We start from the raw sequence: 19,592 nt of genomic DNA, 5'->3' as shown, positions 1-19,592 counted from the left end.
GGAATTCAAACCAGGGTCTTCTGCAAGAACAGTGTTCTTAATTGTTGAGCTATCTCTCCAACCCCTCACCAACACCTTTAACATAAACAAGATGGATATGTATATGTATAGGTGTATATATACGTATAGTTATAAATATGTATAGAATACCCACTCCCCATCAACCACTTAATGATGCCATATATATATATATATATGTGATACAATAAGTGTGTGTGTGTGTGTGTGTGACCTTTTACTGTGCTGACAATGTGGTCATTTTTTCTGTGCTGACTGGATTAATTATTCCAGATTTACAGTTGGCTTCAATGTATTATAATGTGATTTTTTAAAAGATTTTTAAAATTGAATTTTTGTGAATTTCACATATTTTTATCATATTTAGATCCCCTTCCGTATCTACAACCCTCTTCTTTTTTTATTATTTTATTTTATGTGTATGCGTGTATTGCCTGCATGTAGGTAAGTGCACCCGTGTCGTGCAATGCCTGTGGAAGACAGAAGAGGCTGTTGGATTCCTTGGAACTGGAGTTATGGACAGCTGTTAGCTGCCATGTGGGTTCTGGGATTCGAACCCAGGTCTTCTGCAAGAACAGTCAGTGTTCTTAACTGCTGAGCCATCTCTCCAGCCCCTACAACCCTCTTCTTGCCCCTGCCCATTTCATCAATTTCATGTACGTCATTATATACATTTATTTTTAAGGCCTGTTGAGTCAAATTTGTGTCTTCAAATGCTCTTTGGTGTTGGGTCCATCCACAATAAATTAATAAAATTTAAAATATTTTTATTAATTCTTTGAGAACTTTATACAGCATAATATGATCGTATTTCTCCCTCCCCCAACGCCTCCCATATCCATTCCACCCTCCCTACACACCCAACTTCATGTCCTTTTTTTCCCTCTCTACTGAATCCAGTATGTGTTGCAAAAATACTCTTGTGGTTAAGCAAGGGTCACACCCCTAAAGAAAATTGTCTCTTCTTTTCCCAGCAGCTACCAAATGCAAATAGGTCCTCAGGTAGGGGTGAGACCTCCTGCCCACCTCTTCACCTCCATGCTGGGATTTTGTCTGTCTTGAACTTGGGTGGGTCTTATGTATGCAGTCTCAATTGCTGTGAGTTTGGATGTTCAACTGCCTTGCTAGCTGGAAAGCCTGTTTCCTTGTCCTTGTCCTCCACCTCTGGCTCTTACAATCCTTCCTCCTTCTCTTCTGCCATGATCCCCTGAGGTGAGACCTCCTGCCCACCTCTTCACCTCCATGCTGGGATTTTGTCTGTCTTGAACTTGGGTAGGTCTTATGTATGCAGTCTCAATTGTTGTGAGTTTGGATGTTCAACTGCCTTGCTAGCTGGAAAGCCTGTTTCCTTGTCCTTGTCCTCCACCTCTGGCTCTTACAATCCTTCCTCCTTCTCTTCTGCCATGATCCCTAAGCCTTGAGGAGAGAGGGTGACATTAATGTCCCCTTTCTCTGCTCATTAATCAGTTGTGGGTCTCTGTGATAACGGTCTTCTACAGCAAGTAGAAACTTCTCTGATGAAGGTTGAGAGATGCATTAATCTATGCATATAGCAATAAGTCATTAGGAATCATTTTAATACTATGTGCCTTTAATAGAATATTAGTGGGTTCTCTCCTAGGCCCCATGACCTATCAAACCTTTTTACCAATACCAGGAATGGGTTCCATTTCTTGGAGCAGAACTTAACTTCAATCAGAAAGTTGTTGATTACTCCCATCACATTCATGCTACTATTACATTAGAAGGCATGGCTTGTCAGGCCATTTGTTATTATAGCTCTCAAGGTTCACAGCTGGGTAAGAGTGATGATTATTTTTCTCTTCTGTAGTGTGCATAGCACCTTCAACACTATGAAAGCTAGCCAGTAGGGATGACGTTTCCAAGTCATTATCCACTTGATTTCTTCATGTTCTATGACTCAAGTATATGTTGTCTTCAGCAACGGGTAACCAAGAGCATTGGCAATAGGTTGTAATGTTCGGGGGGTTCTATGGGATCCCACTGGGTAACAACTCAAAGAGAGGTAACCCCATTCATTTTGCTGGGATTTTTATTTGCTAGGATGAGGCATCTAGTTGGGGAATTGTTTTCTCATTATATGGTAACTCCATTTAAACTCTTTTAATATACATATACATACATGTGTATGTGTATATTAGAGGGCTTCTAAATAGTAGGTTTCAACATTGCTTTTTCAAAAGGTCTTTAATGTTAGTTATCCCTCCCCATAGTCTCTCCTCTACCCTACTATCCCATCCTTGGCCCAATTTCCTTTATCCTGTTCCATTTTCCCCTTTCTATCACTGTATTCTATCTCCCTTCCTATGAGAGATTGCCCCTCCTCCATGGTTCCTTAGTAGTTTACTAACCTCTATGGGTATTCCAAGTCAAACACATATATACATATCTAATGATTCCGAGCTAACATCCACATATGAGAGAAACATGCAATGTTTTCTTTGGGTCTGAGTTACCTCACTCAGGATGATTGTTTCCAGTTCCATCAATTTGCCAGCAAATTTCATTTTTCTTAACAGTTGAATAATATTCCACGGTGTAAAGGTACCACATTTTTCTTAGCCATTCATCAGTAGATGAACATTTAGGTCGTTTCCATTTTCTGGCCATGGTAAATAAATCAGCAGTGTACAGGGATGAGCAAGTATCTCCACAGTAGGATAAAGAGTCCTTTGGGTATATGCCTAGGAGTGGTATAGCTGAATCTTGTGGTATTCTACCACAAGTGACTGCACCACTTTACACTTTTGCCGGTAGTGAATAAGTGTTCCCCCTTTTCACATCTGCATTTGCTGTATTTGTTTTGTTTGTTTGTTTTGGTCTTTTTGAGATGGAGTCTCCCTGGAGCCCCAACAGGCCTGGAACTCCCTTTGTAGACCAGGCTGGCCTCCATGTTACATAGCTCCGCCTGCCTCTCAGTGTTTGGATTAAAGGCATGTACCACCAAGCCTAATTGTTGTTGTTATTATTATTGTTATTATTATTATTATTGCTATTATTATTATTAACCATTTTGTTTGGGGTAAGATAAAGTCTCAAAGTAGATTTCATTTGCATTTCCCTGATAGCTAAGGATGTTGAACATTTTAAAAGTGTTTCTTAGCATTTGTAGTTCATCTTATGAGAACTCTGTTTAGTTCTGTGCCCCATTTTTTAATAGGGTTAGCTGTCTTCTTCATTATTACTTTGCTTTGTGTGCATCACATCACACTTGTTTGCTTTATTGGAGAAAAGACATGGAGTTAACAAAGTGAAGTCAGCCGGGCCCAGTTTGGGAGGAGTACCCTTTCTTCCCCTTATGTACCCATTCCCCAAATAACAATTACCAACTATGGAGGAGCAGCCAAGACAGTAGACAAGGGGTTGGAGGAAGGAGGCAAGGCATCTGAGGGCAACAGAGAAGAAACAACTGTGCTGTGAGTGCCTGACCCAGTGGCTGAATGAGTCTGTCTTCCTCAGGGTTAGTGTAAAAACACAGATAAGCCATTCTTGCCTGGGGCTATAGCTCAGCAGTGAGTACTTGTCTAGCTTATAGGAGGCGGTTGGTTCCCTGCCCAGCACCACAGCACAAAAAGGAGAAAAAGATGAGGTGTTTTTTTTTTTCTCTCTGCTCCATGCTACTTGGGGAAAGGGAGGGATGCATGGATGGGGGGGCGGTGAAGGTGCCATCATCAACCATCAACTTTCATATCTCCTGCTCTATATCTTGGGATTCTTTCCTTTCAACTTTTTAATAAGAATTTATTAATTATACAAAATAATGAATTTCCTTGTGACATGTTCGTGCATGCATAGAACACATTTTGATTGTAGAGACCACCTCATTACCCTCCTTTTTCCCCCTTCCCCTTCACAAATATTCCCTGTATCTTGGGATTCTTTTTTAAATTTTTCAAAAATTTATTTATTAGTATTTTTTGTATGTATGAGTATCTTGCCTCCATGTAAGTTAAGTGTATCCATGTATAAACGCCTGCAAAGGTCAGAAGAAGGTGTCAAATACCCTGTAACTGGAATTACAGATGATTATTAGCTGCCGTATGGGAACAAAACCTGGAACCCAGGTCCTCTGCAGGAGCATTAAGCAATTTAACCATTGAGACATCTCTCGAGTCCCAAGCCACCTTTTCTTTGCCCGTTCTTCTGCTGTTGGACACCTAAGTTGTTTCCATTGATTATATTTTCAGTTACAATACTTCATTACGAAACTGAATCATTACTCATCTTCAATAAAGTCTATCAGGCTTTCCCACAAAGGCAAATTAACGGGTCCTCTGCAAGAGCAGCCAGTGCTCTTAACAACTGAGTCATCTCTCCAGTCCTTATCTTGGAATTCTTAAATAAGAAATTTTTTTGCATTTATTTATTTAGTGTGTATGCAGGTGGGTGATGCCACAGCATGGATATGGAGTTCAGAGGACAACTTTTGGGAGCAGTTCTCTCTTTCTACAATGTGGATTTCAGGAATCAAACTCAGGTTGTCAATTAAGCTTGGTGGCAAGCGCCCTTGCTGGCTGAGCCATCCCATGGGTCCTATCATGGGATTCTTTGAATGTTTGCTGAGTGCCTGGGACAGAACTGTGTTGTGTGAGGGGGGCAGTCCTTCTATAGCTGCTCCAGAGTGAGCTGCATGGTCAGGTCAACTCAGGTTGACCATGGCTATTCTCTTCATATCTTTGGGGCTGTTATATCCATTTGTAGTGTGCCATCGTGCAGTGCTGGTAACTCTTTACAGCTGCAGTCCAGGTCCAGTGTCATCTGGTACACATTCATGGTGGTTGTATGGTCTTCCCTGCCTCCTGGGGAAGCTGCTTTCCAGCTGTAACTCATGAAGAAGGTCGACTGCAGATGGATCTATTTGTCACAGCCAGCTGAAACTCCAGGAGCTCGGTGGAGCTGGGTTCTCCAAGTACAGTTTGGCATCTTAACGTTTTAGTTGATGACTTCCATATAGTGCCTCATGGCCTGGGAGTAGCCCATGTTCTGAAAGCACTGGTTGCCACCGTTCTTCTCCAAAACCAAGTATTTTCAGTTGCCTCCTTGTTACCATTTCTTGAGACTATCTGGGATTCAGCGCTCTGCCAGAGTCTTATGGTAGAAGTGGATGGCATCCTTGGACTTTGCTTCTTTGGTGTAGGAACTGCCAATCTGAGCATAAGCCTTGGCACCAGCTATTTATCTCTCTCAAAGTATACTGCTGCTGGGGGCTGGAGAGATGGCTCAGCAGTTAAGGACACTGAAGTTCCTGCAGAAAACTGGGGTTCGAATCCCAGCACCCACATGGCAGCTAACAACTGTCCATAACTCCAGTTCCAGGGAATCCGACAGCCTCTTCTGCCCTCTGCGGGCATTGCATGACACAGGTGCACTTACTTACATGCAGGCAATATATGCATACATATAAAATAAAAATAATAAAAACAAAGTATACTGCTGCTTAATTGTTAGTGCAAGCCATCTTCTTGGCTCTGTTCTAATGTTTCAGGGCCGTGGGCTGGGGATGTAGCTCAGTTGGGTTTGTCTATCAAGGCTGTGTCAAAGTCTTTATTTTCGTAGGCATCATTACCTAATTCTCTTTCAGTGCCTCTTTCTTGTTCTCTGGGAGATCTTTTTCCATTGGCTCTAGCTGGGTCTCCTATTTGGAAGGAGGAGAAGGCAGGAGCCATATTACAGCTCCTGTCTCTTCATTTATACTGTCCAGCTCAACCCTGAGGAGTATACCAAAAGTGGTCATGAGCTCAGGATATTGTGGTGTCATCTGAGAATGGAGGACCCATTTGGTAATTGCTCTGCCATTTCCCAAAAGGTGGGCTCGCAAAGCAGCATCCTTGCCTTGGGGTCACTTTCCACATTCCAGTATAGACTAGGTATGTTGAAAGGCTTGAAGAATTTTCCCTCTGCCACCTGGGCCTCTATTCTACAAAGCCTCTTTGACCTGAGGGTTACTTGTTTCATGTTTTAAACACTGCTTATAGGTTCACTCAGCTTCTTCAAATCAGGTTAAGAACTCAAGAGTTGGCATTGGGGAGATGGCTCAGTGGATAAAGTGTTTCCCCCATAAGTACAAGGACCAGAGTTTGGATCCCCAGAACGTAGGTTCTGGATGCTGTAGTGCACATCTGTAATTCCAGCATTATGACAAGATGGGAGGAGGAGACAGGAGAATTTCTGGAAGCTTGGGGCACATCTAGCCGGGCTCACACAGTGGTAAACAATAAGTGACCCTGTCTCAAACTAGGTGGGAGATAAGGATGGACAATCAAGGTTGTTCAAGTACCTTCACATGCATACCACTGCACACATGAACACAAACATGTACATACACCAAGGGACATCTGGGTACACAAACTTGACTAGATAGGCCTTAACATATATGACAGATTGCATGAAATCCAGTGGGTGGGCTATTGGGGCATGCAGATAGGGGAGGGAGGTCTAAATATGATTGAGATGTATTATATGACATGAAAAAAATTCAATAAAATATTTTAAAAAGAAAAAGAAAAAAAACTCAGGAGTTGTTGCTTTGTGCCAATAGCCCTTGCCCCAGTCAGACTGCCAATCGCCTTCTTGACATAGGCTGCACAGTGATTGCTGGGCAGCATGTGGTTCTGGGAATCTAGTTTAATTGCCTCAGAGTATCAGTGTAATTCATGGTCACTGTGACCAGCACTCAGGGACTATTTGCCTTTCTTTTTAATTTTTTTTATTTTTTATTGATTTTTTTTGTGTATTTCTTACAGAACATATCAAATGATCTTAATCAACTTTATACCCCAATCCCAAATGGTACCCTCCCATGACCTCCCCCGCCACTGGAGCCCATATACTCTGTCATCACTACTACTGCCTACTGTGTTGTCAGTCCCCCCAACCGTTTCCCAGTGAAAGTCCATCCTCTGAGTCTAGTCAGCCTACCTAGAGTCCCTTGTTTTAGGAAGATCAGCTCTTCCTCATCTAGCAGCAATCAGTTGCCAACATTCCTTTAGATAAGATTGGGGTCTGCTGTTCATTTTCCCAGTTCTGTGCTGGGTTACTGTCTGCTTGAGTTTGCCTTGGGTTGATGAAGTTTGATAAAGGGGTCCTGTCCAAGGACCATTATCTAGCAGACTCTTCATCTCTATACTTTGGCCATTTGTGACCTTTTGTGTTCCTGACCCTCCGCTGCATGAGGAGCTTCATTATTGAGGACTGATTTCTTAGTGTCCTCTTCTTTATCCCTGTGCTATGTTCCATGAGCCTTAGGTGTAGAGGTTGCATTGTAGATGTGCCACTTAGGCCTGGGCAATTCATAGACAATGTCCGTGTGTGACCAGTTGTGGGACTTAATATTAGTCTCTGACTGCTGCAAAATGAGCTTCCTTGATGAGTGGTGACTGGGATATTTGTTTATAAAAATTTGGTGCTAGGATCCACATATGAGGATGAACATATGTCTTTTGTTTTTCTGAGTCTGTATTACTTCACTTAGTTTAACAGTTTCTAGTTCCATCCATTTACCTGCAAATTTCATGATTTCATTTTTCTTTACTGCTGAATAGAACTCTATTGTGTAAATGTACCACATTTTCCTTATCCACTCATCAGTTGAGGGACATTTAGGTTGCTTCCATCTCTTAGCTATTGTGAAAAGAGCAGAAATAAACATGGTTGTACAAGTGTCTTTGCAACAAGATGAGTTCCTTGTGTATATGCCAAGGAATGATATAACTGGGTCAAATGGTAGGTTCCTTTGTAGGTTTTTAAGAGTTCTCCACACTGCTTTCCATAGTGGTTGAACAAGTTTGCAATCCCACCAGCAGTGGATGAGAGTTCCCTTTTCCCCACATCCTCTCCAACATTTGGTATCATTTGTTCTCTTGATTTTAGCCAGTCTGACTGGGGTAAGATGAAATCTTAAAGTGGTTTTAATTTGCATTTCTCTAATTACTAATGATGTTAAACACCTTTTAAGATCCTTCTTAGCCATCTTTATTTCTTCTTTTGGGCACTCTCTGTTCAGCTCCTTAGCCCATCTTTTAATTGGATTACTTCCTTTCTTGATTTTTTGTTTTTTGAGTTCTTTGTATATTCAGAATGCTAAACCTCTGTAAGATGTGTTGCTGGTGCAGATTTTCTCCCACTCTGGGTTTTCTCTTCACTTCCTTGGATGCTTCTTTTGATGTGCAGAAGCTTTTTAGTTTAATGAGGTCCCACTTGTTGATTCTTGACCTTATTTCCTGAGCAATTGATGTCCGGTTTAGAAAATCCTGTTCTACACGTATATCTTGTAGGTTGTTGCCAGTGTTTTCTTCTAACAGTTTCAGAGTTTCAGGCTTCACATTGAGGTCTTTGATCCATTTGGAGTTGACTTTTGTGCAAGGTGAAAGATAGGGGTTTAGTTTCATTTCTGTATGGGTGGAGATCCAGTTTTGCCAGCACCATTTGCTGAAGATGTTGTCTTTCCTCCAGTGAATGTTCTTGGCCCCTTTGTTAAATATCAGGTGGCTGAAATTCCATGTACTCATATTTGGGTCTTCAATTTTGTTCCATTGATCTACAGGTATTTGTCCTTCTTTAGATTACTCACCTGTTCGATAGCCTTGCCTGGAACCCTGTTGAATCAAATCCATCTGCCAATATTTTTCTTTTTCAAGATCATGTTGGTTACTCTTGGCCCTTTGCATTTCCATATTGTTTTAGCTACTTTTCTGTTGTTGTGACATAACACAATGAGCAAGGCAGCTTAGAAGGAAGAGTTTACTTACCTTACAGTTCTGGAGGTGTAAGAGTCCATAATGGCAAGAGAGGCATGATGGCAGGAGGTGATCAGAGCAGAAAGCCGAGCGATCACATCTTTAAGCAGGCACAGGAAGCAGAGCAAACCTGGAAATTAGGCAAGGCTTAAGAACTCTCAAGCCCTCCCCCAATGATGTGCTTCCTCCAGCATAGCCATACCTCCTGAAAGTCCCATGACATTCCCCATGCAGCACCACAAACCAGGGACCAAGTGTCCAAATACTTGGAACCTATGGGGAACACTCATTTAAACTACCACACATATAAATGTTGGAATCAATGTGCCAACTTCTTTTTATAAATTAGCATATGTTAATTGTAAAAAATAATGGGACTCGTGTCAGTTTCAGATATGCATATAACATACATTGGCCATGTTCTCTTATCTCCCTCCTGGTTTCCGTCTTTGTTCCTAATAGGCCCCCTTCTATTTTCATATCTTTGTAAATAAACTTGAGATTCCACATGAGAATGAGCATGTGATACTTGTTTTTCTGAGTCTGCTTTCACTTACCATCTTTAGCTCCATCCACTTTCCTAAAAATTATGTGTTTTTATGACTGAGTTGTGTACACATAACACACTTTTTATCCATTCATTTATTGATGTGCACTGAAATTGACTGCATAGCTATTGTAAATAGTGCAGTGAAAAGTGGTATACAGGAATCTATCTAGCGTACTGTCTATGATTCCTTTAGATAGATAAGTGGGAGTGCTATAGCTGGTTCATTTGATAATTCTCTTGTTAGTTTATTGAGGAAACTTCACATTGATTTCTTTTTTATATTTTATTTATATTTAAAAATATTTTGTATATCAGTGTATTGCCTACTTGTATGTAAGTGCACCCATGTCACGCAATGCCTATGGACATCAGAAGAGGGTGTTGGATCCCCTGGAACTGGAGTTAGACAATTGTTAGCTGCCCTGTGGGTGCTTAGATTTGAACCTGGTTCCTCTGCAAGAGCAGTGCTCTTAACTGCTGAGCCATCTCTCTAGCTCCTCATACTGATTTCTATATTATTTGGCATAACTTACATACTCCCTCTCAGAAAAAGTGTATTTGGGGGCTGGCAAGATGGCTCAGGGGGTAAGGGTACTTGCTGCCAAGCCTGACAACCTGAGTTCAATCCTTCCGACTCACATGGTAGAAGTAGGGAACTGACTCCTGCTGGTTGTCCACTGACCTCCACACCAGTGCCACCATACATGCACACATATACACATGAACACAGAACAGATAAATAACTATAATTTTAAAATTTAAAGTGTATTTGAGTTCCTTTTCCTACCCTAACCACCTTTCCAACATTGGTGGTCATTTATTTTCTTGAAAAGAGCTGTTCTGATTGGTGAGAGATGACATTTCAGTGTATTTTTTTAAAGCTTTTTATGTAGACCAACTTGGCCTCAAACGTGTGGCAATCCTCCTGCCTTTGCTTCCTGATATGCTGGGATTGCAGTGTGTACTATCACATCTCACTCTCAGTGAGTCTGGGTTTACATTTCCTTGATGGCTAAAGACACTGAATATTTTTTCCATGTGTTTATTTCCCATTTGTATTTTTGAGAATTGTCTGTTCAGTTTGTGTCCATTTATTGATTGGATTACTTGCTCTTTTGGTTATTTTTTTTCAATTTATTTATTTTTATGTGAATTTATGTGCTCATGCACAAGTTTTTGTGCAGTATGTACTTGCAAGTGCCTGTGGAGGCCAGAGGGTATCAGATCACCTTGGAGCTGGAGTTACATGCAGTTGTGAGCCACCTAATGTGGATGCTGGGAACCAAACCTGTTCCTCTGCAAGAGTACTAAGTGTTCTTAACCATCTGGGCCATCTCTTGAGCCACAAAAACATTTGGAATTATTTTTTTGAGACAGTTTGTCACTATGTAGCCATGGCTGACCTGGAACTCCTATATGGAACCAGGCTAGTCTGAAATTCAGAGATCCACCTGCCTCTGTCTCCTGAGTGCTGGGATTAAATGTATGAACCACTGTGCATACATTTTGTTTGCTTGTTTATTTGTTTATTTTGTGTGTGTATGTATCTGTGTGTGAGTGTGTGCACATGTGTGTGGATGTATACCTGTGTGCATGTGGAGTCCAGAAGAAGGCATGGGAGGGGTCATCCTCTCTCAATGTCTGCCTGTTCCTTTGTTACAGGGTCCTGCCCTGAACCTGGGTCTTGCATTTTCTTGGCTAGACTGGAAGCCAGCAAGCCCCAGTGATCTTCCTGTTTTGGTTCCCCTATGAGCTGGGGTTACAAGTTTGTGCCAGATGCCAAGCTTTGTACGTAGGTGCAGAGAAGCAAACACTGGTTCTCATGATTTCACAATAAGCACTCTTAACCACTGAGCCATTTCTCCATCTCTGGCTACTTTTTTTTTTTTTTTTACATATTCTCGATATTCATCCTTTGTCAAGGATGAATACCTAGCAGAGATGCTCTCCTATTCTGTATGTTATCTCTTCACTTTGCTCTTTCCTTTGCTGTGAATGTACTTAAAAAAATCTATTTCATCATTTGTATGTGTATCAGGTGCATGCCGCAATGCACATGTGGAGGTTGGAGGACAACTTTCAGGAATTGGTTCTACCCTTCCACCATGTGGGCCTCAGGATTAAACTTGGGCAGTCAGGATTGGCAGCAAAAGCCTTTACGGACTGAGCCATCTCTCTGATCCAAACATGCTTTTTCATTTGCTGCAATCCAATATACCAATTCTTGCTATTATTTCTTGTGCTATTGGTGTCCTATTCAGAAAGTCATTGCTTATGCCTACATATTTTTTAACTGAGAGAGTTTCATATAGCCCAGGCTGGCCTCTGCCTCATTATGTAGACAAGCTGGGCCTTTAACTCCCAATCTTCTTTCTTCCATTTCCACAGAGCCAATAACACATGTGTGCACCACCATACCCACTTTATGTGGTGCTGGGAATCAAACTCAGAATTTCTTCCATGCTAGACAAGCACTTTAGAAAGTGAGCTACATCCCAGTCCCTCTTATACCAACATCATGAAGTGTTTCTCTTGTGTTTTCCATGAGTAGTTTTTAAACTTTTGGGCCTCACTATAGTTGTGTAGTATAATGTAGATCCAGAGATCACACTGCCTCCACCATTACTCTTTTTGCTCATGATTATCTTATCAGTTTGGCGTCTTTCTGGTTCCTTACAAATTTTAAGATTTTCTTCTACTTCTGTGAAGAATACCAAACTCTTGACATTTCTTCTCTGAAGAAACCAAACTCTCGACATTTTCATTGCAACCCTTGATGAGAATTGCATTGACTTTGTAGATTGCTTTTGGTAAGATAGGCATTTTTCAAAATATCAATTCTGCCAATCCATGAACATGGGCTATTTCTCCATCTTCTAGTGTGTCTTTTCAACTCTTCAGCGTTGCTTTGTTTTGCTTGAGACAGGAGCTCTTGTAGCTCAGGCTGGTCACAAACTTGCTATGTGGCCAAGAGTGACCTTGAACTCCTGATCCTCTCGCCTTTACCTCCCAAGTGTTGGGATTACAAACCTGTACCACCACGCCTACTTTATGGAATAGTTTGAGGAGCATTGGTATTAGTTGTTCTTTAAAGATTCTTTAGAATTCAGCAGCGAATCCATCTGACCCTGGGATTTTCTTTGTTGAGAAACTATTTATAGCTGTTTCCATTTCATTGGTAGCTATGAATCTGCTTAGGTTTTCTATGTACTCATGGTTCGATTTTGCACTTGATTTCAGCCAAAAGGACAAGCAGCAATACTCTTGATTCAATTTTGGTAGTTTCTATGTGTCTAGGAATTTGACCCCTTCTTAATTATTTTCTAGTATATTTGAATGTTAGTTTTCAAAATAATCCCCAAGGATCTTCTGTGTTTGTTTCAATGATAGCTGTTGTAATATATGCTTTTCATCTCTAATTTTATTTGGGGGGGCACAGTCTTCTTTCTTTTGGTTAGACTAGTTAAAGGTTTGTCAGTCTTCTTCATCTTCTCAAAGAACCAACTTCTTATTTCATTGATCCTTTGTATTGTTCTTTTAGTCTCTATTTCATTTATTTCAACATTGCCCTTTATTATTTCTTCCCTTCTAATGGTTTTAGGTTTATGATGTGTCATTATGTTACTTATTTAAGATCAGAGTTTTTGATGTAGTCACTCATACCTATAAGCTTCCATCTTAAAATTGCCTTTATGGGCCGGGCATGGTGGCCCACACTGGGAGGTAGAGGTAGGCATGTCTCTGTGAGTTCAAGACTAGTTTGGTCTACATAGTGAGTTCTAGGCCACCTGGGACTACAGGGAGACCCTGTCTCAAAAAGACCACAAAAAATGCCTTTATGGTATTTCAGATTCTGGAGGTGTTGTGTTTTATTTTTATTTGACTCTAGGAATTTTACCCCACCCATACACACACCTGATTTTTTCAATAAGTATCTCTTCATTTAAAAATTTATTGCTCAGTCCAAGCTAGGATTAAGCTGGAAACTCCCTGCCACTGGATGGGTGGCTTTCATGGTGCCGAAAGGTGATATGCAGATGACAGGGGGAGAATCATACCCTATAATTCTGCTCAACAATGGGCCCCGCATGTTGACCTATCAACATACCAAACAAGATGTTCCTGCTGGTGCAGTAGTGGAACATCTAGTATATGTACAACCAACAAATTTTTGATTGGATATAATGCTCGCTCCTAGATATGGAACATGAATCTGGTACTGTAGACCAGACCAACCCCCTGTGGCAGGGGAGAATATAGGCCCCAGTGGGGAAGCCACTGCAATTGTTTTGTTAGATGGATGTGATGCACCTGCAAATACTGTCCAAGTGTTTGTGTTTACACCCATAGGTTAAGTTATTATAGCAGCCACTGTTTAGATGTTCTTGCTTCTTGCTGTTTGTGTTTTTATAGTAGATGGAATCCCACTGAAATGGGCCAACCGCCTATGGAAAACAGATGATGCAGCAATCCAAAAGTTCAGTGCCTTGCCACAATAGGAGGAAGATCATCCCACACCTACCACCCCCCTCCAAGGCTCAAGAACTTTTGCGGAAGAGGTTGGTGGAAAGAATGTAAGAGCCAGGGGAAGGGGTGGAACGTTAACTGGAAGTGTCCTCTGACCACTATGCTGGCAAGCTCTAGTTATGCATCCTGCCCATGCTCATCAAGGAGTTGGGGGGAGTCAGTTACCCCTCCCACCCAATCTGGCAACCTTAGCTGCATGTGGGGGAGGGGCTAGGGATGTATAAGCTGAGAATGCCAGGAAGCACCTCTGTCACCATTTTCTGCAGCTGTCAGGAAGTCACAGGATCTATATTTGAGTGTGGACTTTCCAGTGCAGCCGTAAATGGGGGATGCCCACTCCTCTGTAAATAAACCCCTATCCTATGCACTGTTAAAAAAAAAAGAAAGAAAGAAAATGATGGGCATTTGGAGAGATAGATGAGAGGGATCTGACTAGACCACAACTGGATGGACTTGCACTGGGAGACATCTGGGGACACTGACTGGACACAGTGGGCCTTAACAGCCAGGACAGAGTATATGGGTTCCACTGGGGAGGGCTATAGGAGGGTGTAGGCAGTGACAGGGCTACAAAGATGATTGAGATTGTTGAGATAGTATGTATGAAATACAACAAAATTTAATAAAAACAAATAAAAAAATTTATTGCTCAGCTTCCATGTGTTTGTATTCAATAGTTTCTTAGTTTTTCCTGCTGCTGATTTCTTGTTTCATTGCATTATGACTTGATAAGATGTAAGAACTTATTTCTCTTTTTGTGTTTATTAACACATATTTTATGGTCTAAAATGTGATCTACTTTGGAGAAAGCTCAATGATCTACTGGGAAGAATGTTATTTCTATATCTGATGGATGTAGATATCTGTAGAATATTCTGTAGGTATTTGTTAAATTCATTTAATCTATTGATCTATAATATAATTTAACTCGAGTATTTCTTTGTTAAACTGTTTTTCCTTATTAGTTTTTGAGAGATATGGGCATCCTCTCTGCGGATGAAGATGGAGTAGGTTTGAAACTCACTTGAGCCTGGTTTGTTGGATTAGTTACTAATGATTTTAGTTTTTTAAAGTATTGTAAATAGTGTCTTTAAATTTTTACACTATTGTATAGAAATCCACTTGAGGAAAGGTGCTTAGTAAAATACTTCAATTTCTGTAATGGATAACTAGATTTTTCTATTTCTATTTCTGACACTGCTTTACTCCATTCTTTCTCCTGTACAAAGTATACTAGTGTGGTGGTTTGAATGAGAATGTCCCCATAGACTGCAAGTATTTGAACATTGTGCCCCCAGTTGGTGATGCTGTTTTAGGAGGTTTCAGATGGTCTGGCCTTGCTGGAAGAGGTGCATCACTGGGGGCAGGCTTTGAAAGTTCTTAAGCCTTGCCAGATCCCCTGTCACTCTGCTTCTTGTGCCTGCTTGAAGATGTTCATGCTTTTTTTTTTTTTCTAGCTTCTTGAAAGAGAAGCTTAGATTATTGGTTTTCAGTTATTTTCTTTTTGTCCCATACACATTAAAAGCTATAAATATCTGCATTGCTTCTATACATTTTCAAATGCTGAGTGCTCATTACCATTCAGTTAAAACGTTCTCTTATTTCTGAAATTTACTTTGACACATTAGTTATTTAGAAATATGCTGCTTATTTTCCAAATGTAGCCACAAAACTGCAAAATGATGTTTTGATGAATGACAGATTATATACACCACAGTAGTCTCCTAAGAGTATATTGGCTCATGGCATCATAACTGTCTTAATGTAATAACATGTTATGATGGTCACACAATGATGGAATTGTTTGGTGACACATTTCTCATTATCTATCAACATCATTAAGTATCATCATCATATTTAGTTATTTTTGTGTTATACATTTCTGACTTGCCAATTATTATAGTGAGAGGACATACTTTAATGATTTAAATCCTTCAAATTTTTTGGGGGGGTTGCTGTTGTTTTCATGGAGACAGAGGGTCATGAAGGCCAGGCTGACTTCAAACTTGCTATGTGACTGAGAATAGCCTTGAACTCCTGATCCTCCTGCCTCTCCCTCCCAAGTAAGGATTACATGTATGTGCCACCACAATTGACTTTTTGAAATTTTTTGAGGCTAGCTTTATGCCTGAATATAGGATGAATTTTTGTACATGTTGCATTTTGCATTCAAAAAGAATATCTTCTATTGTTAGTAGAATGTTATGGGCAGAAATAATGAGGGGTAGGTTTATTAATTTTGTTATTTATATCTTATATCTTCTTATTGATCTTTTCTTGATATATTGGTTCTAACTCTTACTGTAATTGTGGATTTGACTGTTTCTTTCCTTAGTTCTGCATTAATTATGTTTTGTTGCTATGATGAAACACCATGGCCAAAAGTGACTTATGGAGGAAAATTATTTTGTTTACCCTTCCAGAGGGAGAGTCCATCATGATGGAGGAGGCAAAGCAGCAGGCAGCCAGAGCAGGCAGCTGAAAGATACTAATTAGTATACTAGAAGATGCAGTCTTGGAGGAAGATTTATTCCTTTAGCATCATAAACAATATTCTTTCTCTTTCTAGTATTTTTTCTCTCTAGCAATTTTAACATTAATAAAGCTTCATCAACTTTCATTCCTCTCCATTCTTTGATTTTCAGCATTGCATTTAAGGAGGCGCTTTCATAAGCTGCATGTAGTTGGGTTTTATTTTTCTTCTGACAATTTGGGTTATTTGAGTATTTAGCCTATTTACTTTAAGAGCTTTATTGAGATATAATTCACATAGCACAGAATGCATTGAGAGTGAATATTTCAATGGCTTTCAGTATATTAGTTATGAGAGCATCCCCACAATACATTTTAGAATCTTTCATCACTAGTCTACTCACATTTAATTAAACGAACAGCATTTGGTTTTTTCAGTAAACGTCTTTTGTTGTATCAAAAGAGATCCCAAATAGTTCTTATAATCATAGACCTTGTTTCTAGAGCTGGAGAGCTCAGGTCTTACTCATCAGCCTGCTGTACTGTTCATTTTTCAGAATCATAAATACCATCCAAAATTTTTCTTATATCCTTGTTTTTAACTGTTGTGGTTTGCTGAATCAAAGCAGCTGAATTTGGAAACAAATTCAATATCATTTCCTTCAAGGATTAACTCATCATTCTTGGCTTGATAAATAGAAAAAGCAACACCTGTTCTCATCCAAACCCTGCAGATATATTTTTCACTGAGGGAATTTCAGATTTCAACAAGAATCCCATTCTCCTGAATAATGTTGATGGGGAAGTATGCGTGCATCCATAGACTTCATCTTGTAATGGAAACTTTTAGAAATGTGTATTTCCATTGTAACACCTCAGAGTTTCAGAAACTAATAAGGTACCACATGGGGCTGGTTCATAGGAGAGGAGATAGAATGCAGTGATATCAATGGGAATGGGAAACGATAGGGTGGGTTCAATGGGGGTGGGGGATGAATGGGTATGGTAGAAGAGGGAGTAAGAAGAGGGATAACTAACACTAAAGGCCTTTTGAAAGAGTCATGTAGAAACCTGCTGTGGAAGTTTTTCTCAATACATACATATAAAATATAAAAAGATTTTAAATATAGCTACCCTATAACCAGGTTCAATGTTCTCAATAGACACTATAACCTAGCAAATTCAAAGCCCAATGCCAGGAATAGATTCCCTCTTTAGGAGTTCTTGACCAGAGAGATCCTAAAGATCTTTAAACAATGGTGGCTATTGCCATTGCACTTGGTTTCCCACCAGAACTTGACAGTAAGACCATATTGCAGGAGACACTGCATAGCTGAGTCACAGAACAAACAAGGTGAAATCAAGCTGGTACTGACCTTGAAGCTACATCTCTGCTGGCTAGCTTTGTAGTACCAGAAGGTTCTATGCCATGTTACCGGCAGGGAAAAGTAATCATCAACTTTTTCCAACTGTGAGCCCTGTGAGCTATAATAACAACTGAGTTGGCAAAATATCCCCACTGTTGCAATAATGGCATGAATATTATTGGAGTAACCAACAATGTTCTGATTGGATTTAAGGCCTGTTTTGCAACAGGGAGTCCATACCTGACACTGTTATCAGGGCGAGAACCTGTGACTAGACAAATTGGGCCATAGGGGAGAACCTACTACCATCATTCTGCTCAATAGACATAATATTAAACTGACTTAAAATAACATTGTTATACCCATAGATTTAGAACATCACAACTCTCACCAGATAAGGTTCTTCTTGCAGTAGATGGCATTTAACAAAAAACCCACAAATGGTCAATGTTTAGAAAGTAAGAGACTTTGGAGTGCTCATCCCTAAATGAGACACTTCTCTAAAGGCTCACAGATCATCGAGAAAGAAGGAGCAGAAAGATTGTAAGAGCCAGAGGTGGTAGATAAATGTAAGAAAACTGTGTACCTAGACACCACAAAGTATTTGCACATATGCACTCACAATGCTTATGACAGCATGCATATCATTTGTGAAAACCCATGTCAGACAGGGGCCCAGCATGCATGGGGGAAGTGGGCAAGAAGCTCCAGCCCTAGCTGCAGGTCTATTGGCATCTGATGGATGCTGGAAGATGGAGAGTCAGTTTTCCTTACCGGTGTGACACCTGGTAGGTTCACTAGACTCCAGGGCATGAACTTACACCTAGGACCATATGGAGATACAGAATAGAATTCATAGGCCTTTAAATAGCAAAAAAAATTTAAAAATTCAGTCCCATACTAAAGGACTCAAAGAAGACAGGTACTGAATAGAAAATGTGAAGTCAAATAAAAAAATAACTCTTGACCATGTTTTCTATTTGTCTACAGATAGTTCAAGCAGTATCCAGGTCCTTTCTGTTTCCCTACCATTTTTCAACCCAGAGTCTTGTCTTTTTCTTTTTGAGGAGACTCAGTTCTACATTGATGTGATTTAAGTCTCTGTGGAAGACTGTATGAGTTACTTTTTCTATGGCTGTGATAAAACACTGTGACCAAGGCAACTTATAGAAAAAAATAGTTTACTGGGTTTATGGTTCCAAGGGGATAAGAGTCCATCATGGGGGGAGGCATGGCAGGAGGCAGCTGAAGCAGAAAGCTGAGCATTCACATCTTCAAGCAGGCACAAGAAACAAAGAGACAAATTGGAAATGGGGCAAGTCTAAAGTTCACCCCCAGTGACATCCTGCCTTCATTAAAGTCACACCTCCTAATCTCCCTCAAAGAGTGGCACTAACTGGGGATAAAGTGTTCAAATATTTGGAGATTATGGGGGATGTTCTTATTCAAATCACCACAGGGGCCCTTCACAATAAGTTACATCCCTTCAGAATGATGTCAACAATTTCTGGAATGTTGACAGTTTGATTGCTGAGAATGGTCATCATTGTTTAAGTAGATGCAGCAAAAAAAGGACATTTGGGTCCTTAAGTCCCACATTTCTCCCCCATTTGACATACCTGTCTTATGTTCCCTTCTCTTTCCTTTTTGGCTTTTGTTTAGATAAAAGTTTTGTGGTTATTATTGAAATCTTCTCTTTTATTAGTTTGGTTGACTGTACATTCTGCAGTTATTTTCTAGTTGTTACCTTAAACATTACACATGTGGGCTGAGACGATTGCTCAGTGGGTAAAGATACGTGCCTTCAAACCTGAGGACCTGAGTTCAAGCCTCAGGACCCACATAGTGTAAGGAGAGACCCAACTCTTGCAGGTTGTCTTCTGACTCCACATGTGCTACACC

The 19,592-nt window shown here is 40.3% G+C and overlaps 1 pseudogene; it reads right to left on the bottom strand.

Moving 5' to 3' along the window:
- Positions 1-16,845: 16,845 nt before the first annotated feature.
- On the bottom strand, positions 16,846-19,237 carry LOC108490488 (annotated as a pseudogene).
- Positions 19,238-19,592: the final 355 nt, after the last annotated feature.

Source organism: Nannospalax galili, unplaced genomic scaffold, assembly GCF_000622305.1.
Source record: "Nannospalax galili isolate Female #2095 unplaced genomic scaffold, S.galili_v1.0 scaffold371, whole genome shotgun sequence".
NCBI classification, from domain to species: Eukaryota; Metazoa; Chordata; class Mammalia; order Rodentia; family Spalacidae; genus Nannospalax; species Nannospalax galili.
This window is presented reverse-complemented; position numbering and strand designations above follow the sequence as displayed.